Source organism: Aulonocara stuartgranti (genome assembly GCF_965226115.1).
Source record: "Aulonocara stuartgranti genome assembly, chromosome: 17".
NCBI lineage: Eukaryota > Metazoa > Chordata > Actinopteri > Cichliformes > Cichlidae > Aulonocara > Aulonocara stuartgranti.
Window position 1 is genome coordinate 34,606,747 of NC_138953.1, and position 19,697 is coordinate 34,626,443.

General features: G+C 40.6%; 1 protein-coding gene across 1 annotated transcript in view; it reads left to right on the top strand.

Annotated features, from left to right (window-relative positions):
- The first annotated feature begins 500 nt into the window (after nucleotides 1–500).
- The window catches only part of cald1a (caldesmon 1a), a 64,843-nt gene continuing 45,646 nt past the window's right edge, over nucleotides 501–19,697 (top strand). The window contains exon 1 of the mRNA XM_082509600.1: nucleotides 501–628. The gene's annotated coding sequence lies outside the window, so the exon portion shown is untranslated. The remainder of the gene's footprint in view (nucleotides 629–19,697) is intronic.

The window sequence follows — 19,697 nt, forward strand, 5'->3', positions numbered from 1 at the left end:
TCCCACTAAGACTCATATGCATGTCAATAGCTTGGCAACATTAGCTAATGAGATATTCATTTTACTTAGCACACATGCCTTTTCAGAGTCACTGCATAAATGAATGTCTTGAGCAGTTATATAATTTGATAACTGTGGTTATTTGTCATGTTATGATGGCTCACATAATGGTGAGCAGTTAAAGGAACTCTGTAACTCAGTTGCCAACACATTATGCAGTCTTTGGGGCCTGCTGGTCTGCACCGTGAGCCCCTTTTTTTGTCCAAGATAAACATCTCATGCGATCTCTGTTGACACTTTATTTATCCCAGAAGGCTTTCTCCCCCCAAAAGTGTGCATTTTCTGCCCAGAGTCACTCTAGATGTTGGGAGTTTTGCACGAGCTCTTAGGAGAGCTGAGTTTTTCACTTTGGACTCGGCGTTACAAGAACAGACCGAAGCGTACAATGCAGCCAAGGGTAGATGTGTACTGTATGTCTTAAAAATGTGGGAGGGGCTTGAGCGGGCTTTGAGTTTGGTTTTATCATTGAGTGTAGTGGAGGACCCGACTGCAGACTAGGCTCCCTCCTCTCCTCTCCACTCCTCTCACTCGACTCTAGAGCTCTACTTTGTCCCGTCGTGATCCACAGGTAAGCGCAAAAAGACAACAACTTTAAACTTTTACAGACGATATCAGACCTTTTGTGGGTGGAAAGTTAAAGATGACGTAAAAAACAAACAAAAACAATGATGCAATAGGCCGCGTTACGATGGCAGATTATCATACTTGGATGTCTGCTGTGCGCATGGGCTGCTGATTTTACTTTTCGGAATTTCTTGGCTGGGAGCCGCTCCCTCTTTTGTGCGCGTTTCACGCTGCTGGTTCACTAAAGGCATGGTGACGTCATGATTCCCAGCTGCAGGCCCAGAGAGCTTTTTTAAAAATGTGTTTTTATTGTGGGGATGCATAAAGAAAAGCATACCGTATGCACGCTCTTGCAATGCGCGCTCACGCCTTCTGATTCTTTAGCGAACAAAGTATGAAGGGGCAGTAGGAAGAAAGAGGGGTGGGCAAGTTTCTCATCGCCAAAGTAGCCACTCAGTGCAGCCTGGTGGAAGTTTTTTTTTTTTTTTTGGTTTGAAGAAAAAGTTGCTCTACTTTTTGGCCTGTTGATGTTGACTCTCTGTCAACAGCATCCTCCAGACACTAAAGGAAGGTTGTGGTTTTCACCCTTAGTTTAGAAAGGCATTCGTAAAGTGTGCAGAGCTAGGATAAGGGCAGTTATCCTAACTTTGTATAGATGCCAGCTCAACAAATGCCCTTCAAAAGATCAAATCTGAACATAAGATTTTAAATTTCTTTTTTTTAAATTAATGCTTGAGTCTTAAAGACGTCCAGCATCTCCTGCAGACAAAGCCACAGGGCAGTCTTTCAGAGGGCAGGCCTTCTTACTCAAAAATGAATTCTCTTCTCAAGGTATGACATTCTCTGCAATCCTACCACGCCGGAGGCAAAAAAAACCTCTCTTCGGCTCTCATTGTACTTCAGTTTGGGCATAAAGTCTTTTGATCTCAGCTTTATTACGTAGTAGTATCTGTGAAATAGAAGCATGGTAAGTGTAAGAGGGTGGAGGGAACTGCAAAAGGTTGATCTGTAAGGTTTTGGGGTTTTTTTCCATTTTAAATACTTTCAGGAAACAGACAGCACAGTAATTGTCCATGAAACTGTATCCGATAAGTTGCGCAGTGTTTGGAAAACAAGTGGAGAATGCCCTCCTGCTCCTTATAAGGTGCAGGAGCAACCTGATGACAGATGACTGGAATAGCCTCAGGAATGCAATGAATAACACACTTCTAATACAGTAGTTCCAACCTTATGCACCCCACAGCCATCTCATGGTATCTGTAGCAGCCATTCATTTAATGTTCTCTTTGTGTCCATTTAAATTTTTCATCTGTGGAATACAGTTAACACCTTTGATCACCATACCACAGTCTAGCCATTACTTTTGTAATTAACAATTTCTTTTAGGTAACTGTATCTCTATTTATCCATTACTTATCCATTCCTTATAGCTATTTATTTATTTCAAATACTACTTCTTAGAAACTATGTAACTATATATTTCTTTTAGCTAACCATTTAACAATTCATCCTTTCCTTTTTGGTAACTGTTCAACCTGTGTCTATTACTTTTAGTTATATATTTGTACTATTTATCTGTTACTTTTTGTTGTGTCATGATTATTGGTGTGTTGGACCCAAGAAGCAGACATACAGAACAGACCCTGACAAACTGTGCAACTATTTACTTATATAGTCAGTTGTATCATTATTTGCCTGTTACTTCAATTCAGTTTAATTAAATTTAATTTAATTCACTTTGTATAGCACTAAATCACAGAAACAGACATCTCTAGGCATTTTATACTTAAGGTAAAAACCCTACATTAATACAGAAAAAACCCTGACAATGCCCTATGAGCAAGCACTTGGCAACAGTGGAAAGAAAAAACTTCCTTTTAACAGGAAGAAGCCGATCTTTTTTTTATTCAGTATGATTCAAAATGAGAGACTCAGCTCATAGAACTCAACAGAAAACTGTTTACAGAGATTAAGACAGATATTTTATTTGGTTAGACTTTTATAGGACCAGAGGGTTTTTTGCAACCACAGATATCGCCATCTGGTGACCTGGAGATAAAATGCCGTTTTAAGGCACTTCCATATCAGCGTAATTTTTCTGACCTTGAGGCTATGTCCATGTTTTATGCTGCCTTTGCTTTTATCCTACTATGTAAATATTTATCCGCAATTTCTAGCTTGCTAAAAAGCTTGTTAAACTATCGATCTGATCGAACAATGTGTATCTATTTAAATGTTTACATAATTACATCTACTGTCTTTTTTTATTATGCATAAATTGCTTACAGCCTTACAATCTCTGACATAGGTTTAAGATTGTGATACCTCCGCTGGCTTTGAAGGCCATTTTTATACTCATTAAACAAAGCTTGTGTTGTTTTTAATAAAGCTCCTTTGTGCCTTGTGATTGGCTTGTTGTCATCACAGTAGTATTCTTATCAAGTTAGAAAGGTTTAATTACTGGATGAAGATGATCACTCAAACCACTCAGATGTGTTAATTTGCAATGAGCCCACACAGCCCACATCATACTATTTCCAACACATCATAACATACAGCCCTCAACTCCTCACTGTTAAGATCAAATGTTTAGGGTTTTTTTTTTGTTTGTCTCTATGCGTCTCTGTTTATATACGTGTCGCCGAATCATGCTTTTAAAATTTTTTGTTTGATTAGTTGAGCCACTTTGTTTTTAAAGTGCTTCCTGACAACTGCCAAAGTAAGGTTTTTGCATGCATGTTCACACTGTCACACACATATTTAAACAGAGCACACATCAGACTGCAAGCCATACACTGGAAATGTGGTGCTCTGTATGGATTTATAATTGGAACGATATGATATGGGTGCAGAAGAATGTGGAGGTAATTGCACAGAGTGATAACATGGGTTTGGCAGTGTGGGCGAGGGCCAGGGTTAGGGCTGGGCAGGCAGGATGTAGGGAACACTGCCATGCATTTCCGGAGTCTGGCTCTGAGCTGCACAGTGCGGTGAAAGGCTTCTAGTTACTGTATCCTGGCTCCCGCTCACTCTCTCCATCTCATTTTTCATCCCATTTTTCTTTTCTTGCTGATTTAACTCAAGACGTTTGCTGATTATTGTGCCTTATTCTCACTAAAATCAAGAAATGCTAATTATTTGTTTACATGAATGTAATATATGTGGCTGCTTTGTTGAAGTCTAATGCTAGATACTCATAATCCACCACAGCATCATATTCCAAAGCAAGAATCCAGAGTTTCCCTTGCAAGGCAGTAGTTTCTTAGCACTGCTGAGCCAAGGCATTCAACCAAGTGTCTCAACTGAAATTTGAATAGAGTGGAAAACTGACAGAGGCAAATTTCAAACACAAATGATCAGACGATTCTTTTCTCTTTTTCTTTTATTTTTACCCAAACTCCCCATGTGGTACACTTTCCAAACATGAAGACACGTCAGTCCAAACATACATTGTTTCTGCACAGCAGGTGCCAGAGCTATTTTCTGGTTTCTTCTCATAACGGACCAGTGAAACTATGTCAAGCATGTTTCCTGTGCTCGAATGTTTTTGCCCGCTGGCTTAATTTCATGCAGATTTGTTTGTTGTAAGAATATGGCATGAGTATGCTGGGGAACCGCAAGCGAAATGAGCACTTCCTGTTTTATCAGTGTTGTCCTTGTCATTAGTGTGAGCACCACTTGCTTTGGGGGAAAAAACGTCAGTGAAGGTTTTAAGTTTGTCTTCTGGACAACAGCAGGAGTAGGATGGGGTTCACCTCATTTTGAAGTGATTGTGATTGACGTGTAGCTAACACTCAGGGGACTCTTGGTCCTGGACTCGAGCCCTACAGTGTACTCTGTGCTGTTCCCCCCCCTCCTTTTGCCTTTTGAATTTGATAGCATGTAATTTAGATGTGCTGCATCCAGAACCGCATACTAAGTTGTATAATATTGGTGAGCTTGGACAGACGGGCAGATGTCGGGTTGGGGAAGAATTCTTAACTATTTCACTGGGTAATGGCGGTCAGCAAGTGGTAGGTAAAAACTGGTAGGGATGGTTAACTGCTTGTGAAGGAAACCTTAGAAGATGTTTATTTATGCTTTAAGAGCTTGGAAGATGTTTGCGATATATAAATTCCTGTTATTTTCCATGTTAGGAGGAAAATCTCTTATGCCATGACACATTTCCGTGTGTAATTTAGGCTCATATGCTGTTTGTTGTTCTTCGCTTTGCAGCCAAACTGACATGGAACAGTTGTGCAGTGGGAGCAAAGTGTTCTTGGATGTTCTGGCATTTGTTCACTCTACAATTAGGCTCTGGTTGTCTCTTGGGTGATGGAGATTTCTTCTGCTCCTCTTCTTTTTTCCTTGGCCTATAAGAGATTTGCCACTATATTCAGTCCTATTTAACCAAACCACAATTTCATAGCTATTTCCAAGCTGCAGTTCTTTAACACACTTTAGGATCGAGCTGTCTTTTGCTTCCTTTCCTTTTCAGACTCACTCTCAACTAACTTTCAGTCGCCCCGTCTGAAGCAGTCATGTGGGCACAAAAGACCTGCGTTTGAATTCCTCTGAGCTTTAGTCACACTCGGATGGAGAGGGTTTGTTAGATCAACCTCTCACTCGTATCGTTTTCTGACTTGAAAGTGTGATCACTCAAGGCCAGATTGAATAATAGGCAGCACGGCATGTCAGTGTTGGTAATTGGCATATTGGTTCACCATCTGCTAGTTGCCAGATGCCAAGCTCTGCCAGAAGTTTCATAGCTATAGAAAAAAACACAAAAAAGGAATATTATGATCCTTTAGCTCTTACTAAATCTTTAGATTTTTGAGTGGGAGATGATTAAATTCATGAGGCAGCCTTGCTTTATATCTTAAAAGGTAAAAAATCTTCTCTTTTCCCCACGTGGTCTGCATTTCATTGTTTTTTTTTGTCGATGATTGATAGTGTGAGAGTGAGGTCAGCAATCCTAAGCAGCATTTCTGATGTCATGCTAAAAAGTTGCATGTTCTCCTCTTGGTTTCCCAAAGCAGGTTATTCTGAGAAGTGTACAACCTTGTTGAGAGGGGACATTTAGCCTTTGGGCTTCTTCTCCTCTGATAAAACAAGCACAGGAAATGTCTATGTTAGCTTGTTAGCTGATTGGCCTTGTGTTTTCCTTCACCGTCCTCCCGCTGGGACTCCAGAGATGCACAGTGTGTCCCTGTGGCAGAGAAGCCACCTTGTGTGCCCCTCTCTCATAGCAGTTACGTTACTTTTCCTTCAGCACCAATATATCCTTCCTAAGCTTTTATTTTTCTTTAAATTTATCTCAAGAATAAATGATTGATAAAACTTTCATTTACCCAGCTTCATCTCTTTGCCAACTTTCCATTCCTATGTCCTCTCTTCACCTCCCCTCCTCCTCCCTGCTCCTCTCAGCTTTTCGTCTTCCTCCCGAAAGAGTCCACAAAACTAAACAAACAGGGCTAATCAAGAGCCTGTTAAATCGCACTTTAAAAGTCCCATATTTTTTGTTAATGTGGAATTAAGGGAACGTGGAGGTAATAAGGTGATGTAAATCCCAGAGGAGTGTGTGAAAAATACCATTCAGTGTGAACATATGACTAATGAGGTCATATATTTACACGGTTAGCAAGGTTAACCGGCCTATGAATTGTACACGGGGGGTGGGACAGACAGACAGACAGACAGAGCATTGTGCAGGTCAGTTATAGGCCTGCTGGATTTATGCTTGTGGCTGTAGAAACGCTAAACGTGCCGAAAGGCGAATTTAAAGGACAGCTTGGAGAGGCCGTGCTGGACGTCTGCCATCCTGGGAGTGAGAACTGGCAAGAGCGAGATCAAGCTTGCATGTTGTAATGATGGTAGAGGAGTTAGCTCATACATATAAAACAATCACTGTGTCCTTACATGGATATTCACATGAGTCAGACTTCTACTGTAATTCAGTTTCAGCTTTTGGATGAGCTTCATAGTTGTGTTATTTTTCCAACCAAGTTCTAAGCGTTTAAAAATTCATTGATGTAAAATCTCAGGAGAGGGTCTCACACTTGCTGAGGTATTTAGGGATGCAACCAGCAATTATTTTTAACAAATCTGCCAGTCATTTGCTTGATTAAACTCTTGATTCCTCCTAGAGTCGAGATAAATCAGTTTATGGAGTAAGCCAAATAACAGACAAATAGAGGAAGTTATCATATTTAAAATGCCTGTAAAAGTTCCAGTTCTAACTTTTGCTTTCTTTTGACTACTCTGACTCAGTGAAAACAAGCCTCAAAGGCAACACTACAAAACCATTTTCAGCCAAAATATCCAGACATTTAGTCCCATGTAATTTTTCCACAGAACTAAAAGGTCCCTAAAGAACATTGGTTGTCTGTGTTTAGATTGCAGTTTAAAGCACTGTTTGCAAAGTGGAATTTATCTTTTCTTGTGCTTTGGCTAAACATGGCAAAAGGCTGTGTATTTTAAATTGGGCAGAGCAGATCTCTGTGGCAAAAATGCTCTTACGCTCGATTAAGCTAGTTTCATTCATTATAGTGGAAGGGTGATTTATGCTACATGTTCAGCGTAGCCAAAAGACAGAATAAAATTAAGCAAGCCCACTGAGATATTAAAAAGCAAATACTGTCCTTACATATAGTTTTGTGAAATAACTTCATTCATAATGGGATCTTTGGGATCTCTCTCAACTTAAAGTTAGTGGCTAATGCAGAGACTGACTGTACTGCAAGCCCCACCCTTAAACTTCCTGAACTTTCAGAAAGTGCTACCCCCTAAGGACTTGAAGGATAAATTAATTTCTCGGGAATTTCACCCATCCCTTCAAAAGTTCTTAGTAGATGCATTGGAAACAAAACTTTAGTTAATTATTGTATGTGTTGCCAAAAGTTACAAATATACAACTTCGACAGCATCATCATTAATTTAACATTTCATTTCTGAAAACCTAACTTAATGTCTTTTCTAGAGCCCGACTAATTTATTAGCCGATTGCTATCAGCTATTTGCCGATCTGTCGTATCAGCATTTATGATGCCTGATAAATAAATATTTGAAAAGGAATGAAAAGATGGGAGAAACACCCTTCAACAATATGGTAAGTGGTGACGTTACATAGTTTGGCCACCAGAGGGCACTCTGCAACATTAGTGTTAGCAATGCAGTTGGAACTACAACCAGCTGCTCTGAGTAGTCACAAGTAAATACATAACAACAAATGTTAGAGAAATCTATGTATGCTTCATATGTCTGAAAGAATATAATATTATAATAATATCTGATTTTAAAATTACCGTACCAGTATCCACATAAAAATGCTAAGGTGGTGAAAGATCGAATCTGTTTATTAGATAGTGGTCTGCTTTGGCTCTCAGGTTTGGTTGTACCTATCCAGAACCAAATGGGCTCCTTGGTTCTGGATAGGTAGTATGCACTGTGTTTATTATAGGCCATTCAGTGGTGGAAGCTCAGAGAGTGAATCAAAAAAGTGCAAGCAAGTTGAAGGATTATAATTTTCTGTAGGATAACGGCTATGCATTAAATTCTGTGACAGAACTTTAAACCAGTCCTTAATAATTGAAAGTATAGTTGAGCATTTGTTGAGCATTTGCATTCATAATACTTGTCAAACCTTTTTCAATCTGATTTTCAAAGTAAGACAAGGCACATTGTTGTAAATGGTCCACATCCAACTTTATCACCTGAATAGGCTGCAGCACAGTCTGAGGCCTGTGTCGGAGCTGCAGTTGGGAGCAGTGGTAATTGTTTAAGAGTGCATTTATAGAGTGTACTCTTTGTGCCTCCTAATCAGAAGCATACTCAGGCGTTTACATATGGGCCTCCGAGGATTGCTCAGGAATGTATTACAAGCAAGGCGAGAGGACGGGTGAGTACAAAAGCTAGTAGGCCACTCCGCTGTTACCACTTCTTTCCACTTCACATGTCACTGCCCTGTTCGGCTGAGGAGTTCGGTGGAGAGGGGTCGAAAAGATAAGTGTGGGGAGGGGAGGGGTGTGAAAGTGATTAAGGGTGAAGATCAAATCACAGAATGGCTGATGCAAAGTCTTTCCTCCATCACTACCAGTAACAAATGTACAGTATGTTCAGGCATACACTCAACATTCTCTTTTCCAGTGACTTTGAGATATGGATACCACCAATTTCACCCCCCCAAAAAAACATTGCTCCCATCTGTCCACCTATCGGAGGCCTTTAAATAGATTAGATCTGTTTTTGTGGATTCGTTTCAGTGAGCATTAGGTAATTTGTCAGTTTTTCTCTCTGTACTCAAACTCGGGTCTGGCAAGGGGACAAGGAGAACAAAAATATGGCCTCAGAAAACCATTTTAATCAGACACTGCTCCGCAGGGACATAGGCTGGCATAGAAGAGCTTTTTACCTCATCAGAGCTCTGCCAGTGGTGATTGGGAGAAACACTCAGTCAGGTTTTTATTGAATAACCCCAGCTCTGTACTGGAGGGGCTTTACTGTAAAAGAGCAGCTCTACAGCCGCCGAGGTGACAGCCAAATGGTACTTATTAAAGTAAGGGCTGATTCATACTATATGCCCTACTGCAGCTTAACCTTGTTGGAGGCTTATAGTTTGGCTACAGTGCTAAAGTCCAGTCACTTTTTTTATGACTAAATACATATGCATACGATTAGCCTCTGATCAGACATCAGAGTTCACAAATTTCCTATAAAAGCACCACATGATCGCATTTATCTAATACGGGCAAGGATTCATTTCATTTTACTTACAATTTGAGCTGTATTATCCACTTGAACTATGCAGCAAGTAAGTTTAGCTTTCTTGGGGGTACAGCACTAGGACATGTCCTGAGGTGCCATGCTATTCAGGAGTAATAGCTGTGGGTCCCATCGCCTCTGCTTGTTTACACAGTACACAGCTCTCCAGCACAAATTGAGCATGACATCTAATGGAGTGTGAGCGCGGATTAATTACCCCCGCTTCTAGACTAATGTCTCCTTCTCTTCTGATTAATGATGACACATGTCACATTGGAGCTGAGCACGGTTAAAACATGAAAATGTTCATGTTAAAATAAGATATCTGCAAACAGAGTAGTAAGGTGTTTTCTATAGATTTAGCTCTGCTAGATATCATTGACTTGTTGTTTTTATTGGTTTGATTCCATTCTGTTCAGGGTTCCAGAAGGATAATGGACGGTTCATTTGTTCAGATGTTGAGAAAGGTTCAAATGTAATATAGTGCATGTTAAGGATGGGGTAGGGTTCCTATTATGACTGGCCTCATTAAACGTGCCTTAATGAGAAACAAAACACCCAGATGACCCCCCCCACCACCACCCCCAGAACAATGGGTGCTTGTTATCAAAGAGACTGCATCGCATATATGACGGTGTCTGGCTTGCATCCCAACGACGGCTTTTTCACAAGATTCTGGATTCCTAAGTTGAGCCTTGAGCTGCGCGGTGCCATTCACTCCTGTAACAGCCACCTGGGAGACCACCTTGGAAAATAGGCCCCTATTAGTTCAGGTTAGACTTAATGACCAGTAATGGTACACCGGCCAAGCCAAACTGTGCAAAAGGGCTCGGGGCAGGCCGAAATGAAATACCAGTCACTCAAGCTCTGAACATAAACACAAGGTGGGTGGTGAGTGCATAGGTATTTCTGTAGGTGCATGTGTATGAGGGGATTCAGGCAGGCTGGCATCTATCCATTTGAAAAAAAGAGTTGACCCAGATGCATAGCACAAATTTCCAACTGGAGGACATGGGTGAACCCCTTTGGACAGATTAGTGGTAATGGTGGTGGTGGTGGGGTTGTTGGATGTGGTTTTGGATTTATTCCCATCAAGCGCTGCTGCTTTGTGAACCAAATCTCATTTCCAGTTTTGCCATGAGCTACAAAAAGCTTGCAGCAATCTCAACGGAGCAACAAGAGAAGCCTCCTAAAAGCACTGCTCAATTATTTACAATTTCATGCCTGTCTTAGATATGTGTTACTCCAATAAATTTAGGAATTAAGAAGCTTAAATACTGCACATATATTAACCTCTGAAGCTGAATTTTATCCTTTATTTAGTGGTAAATGCCACATCATGCTAATGGCGTTCAACAAGGATTTTGCCTTCCATGGTCCAAAGAGTCTTTGGTGTAGAATTAGCATAGGCATTAATAGTAAGGAAAGCCAGCATTTATAGCGGTATGATATGAGTCAATCAGTCACTGAATTAAATTACTTTTCGTCCCAGGGAGATTGAGCTGCAGAGCTTCCAGGCCTGCTGGGGCAGACAGAGGAACATAGTGTAATGAGACAAATACTGAGGAAGAGAGAGAGCTTTGTTATGTCTCGTGAAGCTCTAGAGTTTCCTGGAATTTCTGGCAGTGGATCCCAAAGTCACATAACCACAGAAAGAGAGAAGACAGACGTGGGGTAGCTCTCCTGAACAGCAGAGTTCAAGTCTAAAGAAAGCTGCTCTGTTGTTATGTACTCTGGGTATTAGAGCTAGGGCTCACTTTGGAATCTAAACAGTCATGCTTTATACAGATTATGGATCATTTTTAATGCAAGTATGTGAAATGCCAATGTCTGGTCCAAAAGGAGAAAATTAATATCTTTAACATTCACAAAGATGAGTCTCTGTCCTCAGGGAGGCTGTTTCCTTTGAAGCGCTCATGAAGGAAGTATTCAAGTACGTGCAGAGATCTCCTGCGGTTTCATGCTATAGTCACCTCGGCTTCATCGCTCAGACTTCATCTTATGCTTGAGCTGTGTTAAGAATTGTGTGACGATGTGTCTTAGTCTCGCATAGCTCGACGTGTCTGCGTTTGCAAACTTACATGGATCATGTTTTAGTCCTTAAGACCCTCGTTTGGGCCTTTAACCTTGACGGGGATTTAGAGGAGCCAAAGACATACCCATCCTAGCTGGCTGGCTGCCACACTAATAAGGCAACATTCAGCACAGCCATGCACGAAAGTGAGATCGGGTAAAGCTAGTGAACCTCAGCCCTGCAGAGCCCTGAAAGGATTTGAGGTACGAAAAGGCTGGAATGTATCTTTTGGATGGCGAGGTGAGCTCCCTCACTTAGAGAATGTGCTTCTGCTGTTTCAAAAACAGTGCTCTGATATCTTGAAAAATGTTACTGCAAACCCACTGAAACACATGTGCTTTACCGGATTACTGTATTTACTGGTCTGTATTTGTAGCTCCCTTCATAACATGCGACAGTTGGTGGAGGTGGACTGGGATTAGGATTGGTGTATTTGGCTGAGTTTTGTGCTGACCTCTGCAGCCCTTTGTCAAGAGCTATGATTTGGCCTTTTCATCAAAGTCCTTCTTATTCTAACTTTTTCCTCAGTGTACTCTTTAAATGTTCAGTTTGTGACGCTTGCATTTGATAGAAGTATTACTGTAAAATGATATACAATTTACAAATTCCCGCTGACTAGGATGGCAGATACATTAAAATACACAAAATTCACACTCTGACTATGAAGCCAAACCAAGCCCACAATCATAATACATCAGCATATAACAGCTGATTTTATGCTCATGTGATTAGATGGCTTAGCTGATACTATTCTGCAAATCTCGTGCAATTTTAAGTATCTTTAGCATGCCTACAGTTACTAGAGCAAGCTGCTCCAAGCTGCTTTGCAACCCACCTTTACCACAGCTTTTTACTTTAATTTGTGTTGCACTTTTTCAAGTTTCACTACAACTTGGACAGTTGTTTACAGACAGTAGCACAGCCTTCAAATCAAATCAAATCAAATCAAATCACTTTTATTGTCACATCACATGTGCAGGTACATTGGTACAGCACATGTGAGTGAAATTCTTGTGTGCGAGCTTCACAAGCAACAGAGTTGTGCAAAATACAATAATGTAAACAAGCAAAATACAAGAATGGCTACATGTGAAACTAATAAATATATGTACAATATATAATAGTATATGCATTTCTGGATGTGTATACTAAATATTTTTCTACGTGTGTGTGTGTGTGTGTGTGTGTGTGTGTGTGTGTGTGTGTACACATATTTTACAAATTAAATAGAGTAAACAATAAATAAAATATATAAAATAAATAAAATAAAATATACAGAGTGAGACATGTGCAAAACAGTGGTTACCAGATGGTTGTATAATAGTTTCTAGGCCTGTGTGATTGCAACCTGTCACTGATACCTGCTCTGTTCTGTGCTGTGGGTCTTGTTGCTGCTTTCCCTGCCTTAAAAGACTTCTATGCATGTGCACTGAAGGCTAGGGGGGTCCCAAAACGGAGGCACACTGACAAATATTAATACAAGTCTTTCACAGTGCGGCATTTAGTAGCTTAAAAGTCACGTGTTGTTTTTACAGTTTCCTCTCAAGTGGCCAAAAACATTAGTGGTGCAAGCATACTCAGCAGACTTGTATGGAGAGTAACTTAAACCTGCTGAATGCTGTCTCTGTCATTGTCATGGCCACTGAAGCCCATTTATCAAACGTCTGCTGAGTATTCCACTTAAAGGCATATTCTCATCTCCACACCTGGAAGAGGAGTCCCAGCGCATCCACCATTAAGCAGTTTGGTCCTGCATCAATTCACTGAGAGCACGTCTGCATGAATACCCAGAGACAGAGTCAAAGAATTAAAGCAAAACATCCTCCTCGATCTCTGCTGAGAGACTCTCTATTATCATACCTTCTTTACTGACTTGTGTAGATGCACCTTCCCCAAAGAAGCCTTCAGATTTTTCTTTTTTTCTTCCAACAAAGGCTGAACTGAAAGCAGCGTCAGGGGATCACTCCACATCCAGTGTGAGTAATAGGCCTACTCAGTCAGGTCATCTTGCTCTCCCACCACCCCACCCACCCACTCACTCCTTAATCTCCTCCTATCTCTCTCCAGGAATGCAGCCCCTTATTTTGAAAAATACCTTGTCATGCAATACCCTTGAAAAGCCTTGCAGCACTCTTCAAAAAAATTGGCATCACACCGCATGATTTACTGACTTGTATGCAAAAACAAGGCAGGAAAGATAAAGATTTATGATATTTAGGAGTGATTTAAATAAATATGTCCTCTGTTAAAGCCATTTTCCCTTTTGTTTTCCTGATAGGGCTGTGATGCCTGCTCGAACAAATAAAACGGCCCAAACTCGTGGCAGGATTTTCACTTAGCTGTCATGTTTTCAACAGGCTCTCAGTGTGCAGGGGCATTGCATCATGCCTTTCAGCCTCACTCTCCCCTCATGCATGTTTCCATGTAAGGCATGATGGGAAGACATTCTCTCGTGGCACAGTTTGAGTCAGCCACATAAATCACTCAGCCTTCTTTTTTATTCTTTTTTTTTTGGGGGGGGGGGTTGGTCATCTTTCCAATTTTCTCCCCTTCTCTCACCGAAGTGTAATTTCTCCCTGGCCACGGAGAGAGCCACACATCCAACGCGCCAGAAGCATGTCACAAATGTTAGCAGATCCATTTTATTTCCAGTTTTTGCCTTAGAGAAACGCATCAGGAACCTCTCAAATTTAACGAGAAATACATTTTTATGCTTCCCTTAATGCTTCCAACATGTCTTGTTATTGCCTGTGTACCAGAGGCAGTGGGGTGCTGTGGCTCTTGCTAATCACCTATACTTTTTCAGTCACTGAGCTTTGGTGTGTATATAGGATGACTTTACTCTTATTAAAGTTCAGTATCCTGCTCAAAGGCCTTTAAGCCAGGCTTAATTTTTTTTGTTAACTGGAACTGTGATCTTTTAGCTGCTTACTGTAGAAAAAGGAACTAAACCAATTTATCCTTACTTGAGATCTTTTCAGTTTAATTCTATCCTGCTTTTATATTCTCTCTTCCGTTCTCTAGCTGTGGTGTCAGCAGTAGCAGTGCTTAGACTCACAATACATCAGCACTCTGGTTCCACAAGTCTCCCCGGTCAGCTCACTAGTAGCAGATTAATGTCCTGTTGAGGAGACACAGACTCCTGCCCGGGCCTCATTTACTCTGACAGAAGGCAGGTGTCAAGACAGGCTGTCCTGAAGGAACGAGAGCAGGCTGCAAATGGACATGAGAGAAGGGCGAGGAAGGGATTCGTGACAGGTCTCATGTTCATGTGTGAAAGAAAAACTCCTCCATTGCTGCTAGAGGTATCCTCGAACCTTAAAGACACTTTTTTTTTTAGAATTACCATTTGTATTTAACAAAAACTTTGGCCACCAGGGGCATTATTTTAGCGTGATGTTTAACTGCTTTTTTAAATGCTATCCCCATAAAATGCTTCTAAAAAAGTTATATCTAGCTACACCTTCTTGTGGTACAAAAATAGAATTAGATAAAAGTATAGCCAAGCCATAGTTCAACTTAAGTTGAAATTTCTTCAACACAATACATAGATTGTTTGGGCATTAGGTTACACCATTTGTTTCTTCACATTCTTTTAAGAGCCTTATTTATTGGCAGGCTTTACCTGATATCGCCCAATATTGTTTTTCTTTCAGATACAAAAAACATAAACAGATTTTTCTAGCATTTCTAGCTATTTATTTACTCGTTTACCTACTGTGTGATCAGATAAACTGGCTGTTGTGTTTGTGGCAGTATTCCAAACATGTGAGTTCCAGAGTGCCCTCTGGTGGAGGAACTATGCAACGTCAACACTCATGACATGACTAAAGGGTGTTTCTCCCATCTCTCCTTACATTTTTAAATTTACATTTTATTTTCATTCATTGGCCATTATAAATGCTGATACCATTTGACACATAGCTAATGTTGGGATGATAATGAATATGTCAGGCTATTATAGGTACCCGGGAATCTTATTTGTCTGTGTGGTTTGTTTTTTTATTGTATTGAGCTCCTCTTCTTTGTCTTTGACTTCACTGAGCATCTGTCTGTCATTATTTATTTAACCTCCCATTTAATACACTTGAAAGTGTCAGAGTGCACCCTGAGGTACTGGATGATTCGATGATGACGTCCTTCTATATTCCTCAGAGCTCTGCTTTGTTTTGACAGGAAAACGATGTGGAGAAATTACATATATATATTCATTTTATTCCTGTCTTTTCTGATGCTATTACAGTCTTTTTTTAATACTGTATTGCCTCTTCACAACATGTTTGTTGTGACATTGCAGTTGATTCTGAATGACAAAAAGATGAGGGCTTGACTATAATGTCCTTGTGGAATTCCACAACAGACTGTTAATGTTGCATGTCAAGTGCAGGGGTGCATATTTATTGAGATTATTTGACATTCTGGATATTTGCACCAGAATATCTGATGTATATTTTTTTTTCCAAGGAGACGCTTACATAAGAGGGGTGCTGCGCTGAAAACCAAGGCTGCCTGGATCTTGAGCAAACAGAGGAGGAAAGTGCCAGATTGGCTTATTTATCGCCTTTCACTCCCCTCTTCATTGCTTGGCAGCAAAGCAAAGAACATTCATTGTCAAAAGTATCATGGTAATAAAACATTTCATTTCATGTGACCTAACCCGCATAAAAGTGTATTTTCCGAATTCTTTTACATTTGGGTTTTTTGAGTTGTCAAAATTCCCGTCTTAAGACTGATTGGGTTTATAGAGGAGGAACCTCAAATTAAATATGCTAGGATTACCATAACCCGCCAGGTCTACCCAGGTGTCACTCACTGCAACTTAAGTAGCTGCACAAAAGGCTCTGTAGTAGGCGCTCAGAAACCTTACTTTTAAATAGGAAGATAACCAGAATGCAACCAGTTGGCAACCAGTTGAGTTGAGTCCCCTATTGCAAACAGACATATCTCAGACAAGTTACACTTAGCACAGAATGGCTCACCTTGATTGCAAAGTGTTAGCAATCTGTCTGCATTTAGAAATTAGATTCTTTGCAAACTTTTTCCAATGTGCTTGACAGAGATTTTAGTCCGTTCAAGTCTGGACTGCAGCTTGTATGGTCAGAGGCTACAGGTGTTGCAACTACTTGCAGTTGGTCACCAAAAGGGAAACAAATCAATGCGATTACCGGGCAATCACCAATTTTTGCTGGTCACAAGGAGGTTGCCGTCCCATTTAGTGTGACTGCGGCATTTGTGATGTCAAGTGGGCAGGCAACAAGCTAAACTACTTTTAGGTTTGAGGCAAGCTACTGAAGCAACAACCATGAAGCAACAACCATGACAGAATAGGGAATCTGTTGGAGCGTTATCAGGTATCTGGAGCCTGGAATGTCCGCTGTAGAGCTGCTGACAAGATGTAGGTAGGTCCAGTGCTAAAAATTTCTCAATTTCTCAAGTTGAGCAACTGAAGCGACTACCAGTGTGGGAAAAAGATTATGTTGGCATCCTAGTCACCTAGAGCCTGAAATATCCACTGGTGACCAACCATGAGCAACAAACTGATGCACAGTTACATATCTGGATGCAGCCATTCTTCTTATTAAAGATGCACAATTAGCCAATGTAGAACTATTTGGGTGTGCTTGGGAAAAGGAGGATTACTTTATTGCATAAAATATTGCTGACTTCATCTTGCGGACATCTGCTATGCCAGCTAATTGTGGCGCTTTGTACACTCAACCCGATGAGCAAAGATCAAACAGTGTCTGACTCCAGCATGTCTGTCTGGTGAACCACCATTGCAACTGGCTCAAACAAGTTTTCCTCCACACTGTTGTCATTTCTAAAATGTTCTGCAAATGCTAACATTAAGGCCAACAGTTGGCTGTTTCAGCAAAGCTAGCCAACAGTGAAAAAACACTTACTGCTTTAACAGCCAGAGAGTGAAAGTGGACAGTATGTCCTTGGTTTTTTAACATAAACCCATTTTTGCAGCCAGGGGCAGCACAAAAGTGACCTACTGCTTTTTAGTTTTAGTGTCCTTGTTTTCCACTCAGTTGTAGTTCTGTCGTTAGTTAGCTAACATAAACTAATGTAAAGCTATTAGCAGTGACCAACCAAGTAATGACACATGCTTAACATGCTCTAAAAACTATAACCATAAACCGTTTTCTTAAATCTAGCTTCACAGACACTGTTAAACCGATGACAAGTTTTTAGCGTAGGGTTCCATGGTGGAAATTAACCTTAGTACATGTAGTGTTTCATGTTAATCTCTAATCACTCTAATCACTTTAAAAGAGCCATAGTAGCATTTTTAGGCTAACCTACAGTCACATTCTGGGTTTAGTTGAATGTTTAGCAAAGGGATATGAGATATTCTTATCTAACATAAGGCCAGAAACCAAATTAATGTATTTCTCAAATTCCAAACTCTTCGAAACTCCTTTCAGATTGTGAAAAATACTTTCCTTTGCTATTTTTTTACATTTGGCCTAGCAGACCTACTGAGTCAAGCTAGCTGCATCCCTGTTTAAAATCTGTAAAAGATGTTAAATCAGTCATTTATCACACAATCATGAGAGTGATATCCATGTTCTCATATACACCTTAGAAGGTAAGCCATTAAGCTTATTTCAGATGTCAGAGTGTTACTTCAGGTTTGATACAAAGGTTGAGTAACTTAGTAAGCAGTTTTGGAAAAACACAAGCACATTATTTATTGTTCTTTTCAGGGGGGTTTTCGCCCTCCTGATGGAAGGAGGAGGAAAACAAAAAATAAATCTCAGATTTTTCGATAAGTTTCTTGTGAAATGACAAACCTGCATTGAGATTTATTAGGCATTTCTTAGGCAGTGGCAGGAGAGTGTCAGAGCCACTCTGTATATTGGGGGCAGATAAACAAACTGTTTCTAACTGAAGTAGAGAACTGTGGCGTTGGAGATGGCGGATTTTTCACAGAGAGGAATGTTCCCTTCCAGGGGGCTCAGATTCAGAGTGCATTGCTGAGAATGGTATAGAGCTCATATGCGAGAGCGAAGAAAGCTTTTTGTGTGTTTAAAAATGAAACGTCACCGCAGCCAAAAGATTGGTGTGCCTTTCTTTCATGACTCCTGAGTCGTGCAGGTGTTTGCGTATTTGTGTGCGCTTGCCCGACAGTGTTGGCTGAGATGTCACGGCAGGTCCGACATCACCATCAGTCATGCTGCTTTGGGAAGGAGCCAGCTCTGTGGCCACTGCGGAGTGAGTGTAAGAGCTCTATCTCGCTGTGCACACAGCATGCAAGAAAACCTTCCCTTTTTTTCCCTTTTCCCAGTTTGGTTACGGGAAAAGGCAGCATTTTTTCCTTCCATATTTGGTCATATGGAGCACTGCCAGTGAGCAGTAGCCTTTTGATGCCGTCCAAACATCCCTATTTTGTGTGGGATTTGTACTTTTTGGAATGCTTTTTCTCCCAGTTCTGCATGATTGTGGGTGTAGCATCTGAAAGTGCACTTTTAAAAGGGACACAGCCTTTAAAAAGTCAAAGACTGAAGCGGAATTATATTGGCTCTCGACCGCTGCTGCTTCACAGAGACGTTGCAGGATTATTTATGATTTGGGCAGAAAGAATCCAACTCTTAATGCAAATGTACCCCTTAAAACCAACATTTAAAAGCAAGACAGTGTTTTATAGCCTTTCCTTTTTTCAGCCAACTGCTACATCGACTCCATTTGAGCAGTGATTTCATTTGGTAAATTGGATCAACAGCTGACAAATCAGAATTTATCATCTCTTTTCAGTGGTAAACTTTTAAGAGCTTCAAGTAAGATTTTGAGGCCGGATATAGTTAGATCTCCTCATAAATGGGAATAAAAGAGACCCGTTTGCAGTTTAAGGTGGAACATCTGTGCAATCAAACCTGAAAGTCAAAAAAGCTTAGATTCAGATGATGGATGGCGTGTTCTGGTGTTATTTTTATTGCAAATTAAGTGTGACTTAGCTTCAGGCATGGTGTTTAAGGACACGTAAACACACCCTCAGCCTGCAGGGGAATGTTGGCCGGTGAAGCTTGTCGGTGTCTTAAGCTGTCTCTCAGCAAAAAGAAAAAACAAGGGCAAAATATCTTTGGATCTTGCGCAGCCTAAAGTGTGATGAACAGTACAAAACTCCCATGCATGTGCTCTGGAGGAAGAGGAGAAAATATTAAAAGAACAGTGAGTCACAGTCAAAATATATAACCAATAACAGCCTGCAGAATTCAGCTGTGTTATCGCCGCTGACAGTGGAAAATAAAACACG